We start from the raw sequence: 6,056 nt of genomic DNA, 5'->3' as shown, positions 1-6,056 counted from the left end.
GGTGGGCATGTTCCACAATGCTTTGTCCCTGTATGGCAAACCAGTTAAATAAGATACATTCATCTGGAGACAGAACTGTTGAAAGTTTTGAGAGGTGTAGGCCAGTCCATTATCTGTTCTAAGAAATTTGGGTTGTCCCCAAGCACTCCAAGCTTCAAGGTAATGTTGAATTACATGTGAGGCTTTTTCTTAGTAGAGGGATCAATTTTGCTGCCCTCTTTTCTCCATCCCTTCTTTCTGAATCCTGGGGAGGGCCCTTTTTCGTGACGTGTCTTTCTTTTTTCGAGCTCCCTTTCTCTCATTCTGTTAGGTTTCTGACATACTGTCCTGAACCTCTTCTAGTATTCCCTGTCCCTCCACATTGGCTGGTCGGCAGGTTTCATCCTCTAGACAGTTTTTTATCAGCTTCCAAATTGCCTTGGTGCCCAGGCATAAGTCTTCCTCTTCATGCTTATGGTCAAGGTCCCTTCCTAGCTTATTCTATAAGGCTACAGTTAGAGACCCCGAATAGGCATACCAGGGAGAAATGTGATCCACCTCCTTAACAAAGTTCTGCAGCATACGGGAGGCAACCTGCAGGTCACGTTGCTTTAGCACTGACTGTAATGTGGTGATCACTGACTGTGAGGAGCCCATGATAGAGTGAGTGCCTGCGGCTGATCTACACCCGACTTATAGTATTCCTTTTGCAAAGTGAAAGTAAACACAGCACTTTGCTCCCTTATCTATGGAAAGCTTAGAAGATACCTCAGTGCTGCCACTTATCTACATTGGACTGACAACACCTCATTTTTCAGCACCAGCCGCGATTTACCTCAAATTTCAGCACCAGCCTCGATGGACAGAATAAGAAACAGAATGAGGGCCAGGGCAACCAAAACAAGAGCTTCTACTGCCCCTTCCTAAGTTGCATCTAGATTAAGACCGAAATCAAAAGGGATAAGAGGTTCATGATCAGACATACTTCTCCGAACTTACCTTTTCCATGCAGTTCTGAATCCATCCCTTCTTCAGGGGTTCCCCTCAATGCCAGCAATGTTGATCCTGGGTTTCTGGCACCAGATGACCCACGCTACCATCTTGCCAGCAAGAACGCATCTAGGACACTCGGATCTTTCTGTAGTAAAGCTGTAATACATCTCGAGATATAGATGAACAGCTTCAGGACAGGAGAGTTAGAAAGCAGAAAACTCCTCCCTTATATTGGCTGCGAAGTATGGTTAGAAGTAAGGTTGGGGACGTGCACCATGGGATTGGCTGCCCACTATCAGCCTGATGATGCCATGGGAGAGGCAGGGCTCAGGTAATGGAAAGATATTCTGACACCCGCGCGCACTCACCATGAGCAATGGTGACAATGGTGTTGTCAGCACCATATTGTAATGGCGACCATGAGGGCGGCTTTTCACAGTGGTAGAAGTAATTACAGGGTTTATCTGATCCTGATTTGAATTTGGTACCTGATATCTGTCTAGATAAGTGTCAATTTTATCCAGAATTTTCAGTTTTGTTGAGTACAGCCTTGTATAGTAGGATCTGATGATATTTCAAATTTACTAAATTTCTGTTGTTATTTCTCCCTTTTGATTTCTGGTTTTACTAAATTGGATACTGTTCTTGTGTTCTGTATTCATTCTGTCTAATGGTTTGTCTATCTTGTTGATTGTCTCAAAGAACAAGCTCCCAGTTTGTTTGATTATTTTTGTATTGTTCCTTTGTTTCCACTTGGTTGATTTTAGCACTGAATTTGATTACTTCCTGATTTCAACTCCTTTTGGGTGAATTTGCTTCCTTTTGTTTTATAGTGTTAAAGTGTGATATCAACCTACTCCTATATCCTCTCTCCAGTTTCTTTTTTAGAGGCATTCAGAGAGAGCTATGAGAGTCCATCTTAGGGCTATTTTCATTGTGTCCCATAACTTGCAGTATGTTGTAGCTACATTTTCATTAAACTCTAAAAAGTCTTTAATTTAGTTCTAGATTACTTCCTTGACTGTTTTGTCACTGACTAGATTTTTATACACATTCCACGTGTATGTGGGTTTTCAATTATTCATATTATTGTTGAAGATCAGCCTTAGTCTGTGGTGATCTGTTAGGAAGCATGACATTATTTCAATAATTTTATATCTGTTGAGGCATGTTTTGTGACTGAGTGTATGGTCAATTTTGGAGAAGGCATTGTGAGGTGATGAGAAGAAGGGACATTCGTTTGTTTTAGGATAAAATGTTCTATAGATATGAACTAAATGTATTTGTTTCATAAATTCTGTGAGTTTCACCATGTATCTTTTTAGTTTTAGTTTCCAGGATCTGTCCATTAATGAAGAAGGGGTGTTGAAGTCTTCCAATATTATTGTGTGTAGTACAATGTGTGTTTTGAGTTTACTAAAGTTTCTTTTATCAATGTGGATGTCATTGCATTTGGAGTATAAATGTTTAGATTTGGGAGTCCATTTTGGTAAATATTAACTTTAATGAATATGAAGTTTCCTTCCTTGACTTTTTTTTATAACTTTGGGTTGAAAGTCAATTTTATTTGATATTAGAATGGCTGCTCCACCTTATTTCTTCGGATCATTTGCTTGGAAAGTTCTTTTCCAGCCTTTTAGTCTGAGGTAATGTCTGACTTTGTCCTTGGTGTTTGTTTCTGGTGTGCTGAATATTGCTTACACATCCATTTTGTTATTCTATGCCTTTTTACTGGTGAACTGAGTCCACTGATATTAAGAGATACTAAGGAAAAATTCTTGTTGCTTCCTGTTATTTTTGTTATTAGAGTTGGAATTTTGTTCATGTAGCTATCTTCTTTTAGGTTTCCTTCAAGTTTAATTTCTTGCTTTTTCTTGAATGTAATTTCCCTCGTTATATTGGAATTGTCTCTTTATTATCGTTTGAAGTGCTGGATGCATTGGAAGATATTTTGTAAATATTGTTTTGTCACAGAATACCTTGTTGTCTCAAGCTATGTTAAAAGAGTTTTGCTTCATATAGTAGTCTTGGCTGGCATTTCTGCTCTCTTACATTCTGTATGACATCTGCCCTAGATTTTCTGGCTTTCTTAGTCTAAGGGAAAAGTTATGTGTAATCCTGATAGATCTTGCTTTATATATTACTTGACCATTTTCCCTTACTGCTTTTAATATTCTTTCTTTGTTTTGTGCATTTGGTGTTTTGACTATTATATGATGGCAAGATTTTTTTTTTCTGGTCCAAATAATTTGGCGTTCTGTAGGCTTCTTGTATATTCATGAACATATCTTTATTTAAGTTAGGGAGGTTTTTTTTTCTATAATATTGGTAAAGATATTCAATGGCCCTATAATTTGGAAAACTTACTTCTCATCTATACCTATACCGAATATCATGTATGTAATTACGTCATTTCTCAAAGCTGTTTAAAAAATTCACATGGGCAGTATTTCCTGAGAAATTCAAATCATTAAAACTTTATTCCCTTTTACTAATATAGCATATTATGTTTCCATTTTCTGTTGTCCATATAGTACAGAGCCCAGCATTTGACAAAGATGAGAATATATCACCTCAGGTAGAAACAGATGAAGATACAGTACAATATTTTCAATTTTTCCCATTTCAATAGAGTACTTCAAAAGTGGTGTTTGTGATCCCTTGACTGGAGAAGTCGATTCAGGAAAAAGAGCAATTCAGGGTCAGATGCTCTTATATGTGTAGTTGAAGACCAGATTGTGGTCCTTTAGACCTTGTGATCACAAAAAAATAGCAATGAGTACAATACAACCACCTTCATGAGATGTTTCCATATATACACACAAAGAAAAGGAGAACCATTATAAAAATAAGAGAGGGACCATTTGGGAAGAAGAAGGATCTCAGCAAGGGTAGTACAGTTATGAAGAAGTGCTGTGGGGTGTAAATGTATAAATTGTTTAAAGTAAATATTACAAGTTTTTTTGGAATACTACCATGTATTTTATATGGATTTAACATTTGGTTCAAACCAAATATTATATATTTATTATAAATAATTGAAATAATTTTCTGTGTAAAGTTTTGTGTGTTGTAGAAAAAATATCCTACTGGGAGATTCTAACTTAAAGTATATCTCCCAGTAAGGTAAAGCCCCTAGACATTCCCCAAGATTGTTTTCCCTGATCTATTTAAATACAGCTAGGAAGAAGCTCTTTGTTCTCTATAGCCAGCAATAAAGCATTTTTTTTTTATACTTTACAACCAGAGATGCCTGCCTTCCTTTGCCACGGACAAGGAGATAAAAATTCAGAAAGAAGTCACTCCCCAGTTCTGAGGAAGTTCCAGGGATACCTGGAGATCTCCTATCAGGGTGCCAAGTGAGAGTGTGCTCACTCGGCTGTCTGTTTCTGTTACTGGGTGCCAAGTGAGTGTGTGCTCTCTCGGCCATCTTATTGGGGCCTGTTCTTGGTTATTGTAATCTTTTTGTGTGTATATATTGGTTTTTCCCCTGTATGTAACTCTGATGATGGGACCGACTATTAGCATGCCCCTTGGACTGACCCTAGTGCACAGTACTGAAATTAAGACTAAGACTCACATTTTCTCAGTGGATGTCTGAAATAGATTTTAGAGAACTTTGTGCTCTACAGAATGGCCAGCTTTGATGTTAGTTGGCCACTAGAGGGCACCCTTAGTTTGGTTCTGTTTTCAGCTCTTAAAGTTGTTTTACAGAGGGGACCAGGGTCTCAGCCAGATTGAGTGCCCTACATTCTCATCTAGAAAAAATTAGCACAGGATCCCCCCTCTCCTATCGTGTTTAAAGCCTTGGGTTCAAAAGAATAGTCCAGGCTCCCCAGTCCTGGCCCTCTGCCATCCAGAGAGGGAAAATAAAAAGGTAAATCTGGCACCGGTTAAACTGCAGCCATCGGTTTCTCCCAAGATCTATCCAGAGTTAGAAGAACCTCCAAAATGGCACTGCACCCCACCCGCATTGTCCCAACTGGTCCCCCCAAGAACTCTCAACAGGGTGCCACTAGATATTTGGGGAGGGACCAGTTGCTAAAGCCCAAGACCAGCGAGCTCAAAGCCCAGAGGGACCAGAATCAACCATCGCACTGCCTTTGTGTACTTATGACCCTCATCCAGCGGACCCCAGACAACTGCAGCCCCTTCAGTAATGACCTTTTTCCTCCTCTGATCTCTATAACTGGAAGGCAAATCACAATCCCCTTCGTTGAAAATCCCTCTAGCCTTGCTAATCTAAAGGAATCTCTCATATTCTCTCTTCAGCCTATTTGGGATGACTGTCAGCAGCTTTTACAGGTTCTTTCACCACAGAGGAGAAGGAGAGGATTCTGAGAGGAAAGAAAGAGCATACTGGGGGCCAATTGACTACTAATAAAACTTCTGAATGAAATAGATGCAGCCTTCCCTCTGACATGTCCTGATAGGACTGACCATATGGAGCAATTGACAATTTTCTGCTGGGCTCTGATAATAGGACTGAAAGGGGCTGGCAGGTGACCCACCAATTTGACCAAGGTAAGAGAGATCCTACAAGAGAAAAAGGAGCCCCCAGCAGTGTTTTTAGAGTACCTCTTAAAGGTATAGAAGTGTTACACTACCTTTGACCCTACTTCAGTGTGCCAGCAGGTGACAGGTGTCATGGCTTCTATAGGGCAGTCCTCTTCTGAAATTAGGAAAAGGTTACTGGGTCTAGAGAGTCTGAAAACATTATCTTTACAACATCTGTTTAAGGAGGCAGAGAAAGTGTACCATAAGAGAGAGACTGACAAGCCAGCACAAGGGCACATTGGGCTCGGAGTCTGCAGACACCCCTAAGGTCCCCACAAGACCCTCAATAGGATCATAAGACCTCTGTTGAATGTAACACAACCTCTGCTCCAATCCAATCTCACAGGATCTGAGACTGCATTAATTAGGGAAGCAGAAAAACTGGCCTGACAATGGTCTCAAGTCCCTCTGATCTGTGCCAGCACCTGGGCAACATATTGGGCAGAGTCTGAGGACAGCCCCAAGGTCCTCACAGAAACATCCATGAGATCTTAAGACCTTTGGTGAGTGGAAAACAACTTCCGCTC

The sequence above is a fragment of the Mus musculus genome, chromosome Y (assembly GCF_000001635.26).
Source record: "Mus musculus strain C57BL/6J chromosome Y, GRCm38.p6 C57BL/6J".
In the NCBI taxonomy this organism is placed as follows: Eukaryota; Metazoa; Chordata; class Mammalia; order Rodentia; family Muridae; genus Mus; species Mus musculus.
This window is presented reverse-complemented; position numbering follows the sequence as displayed.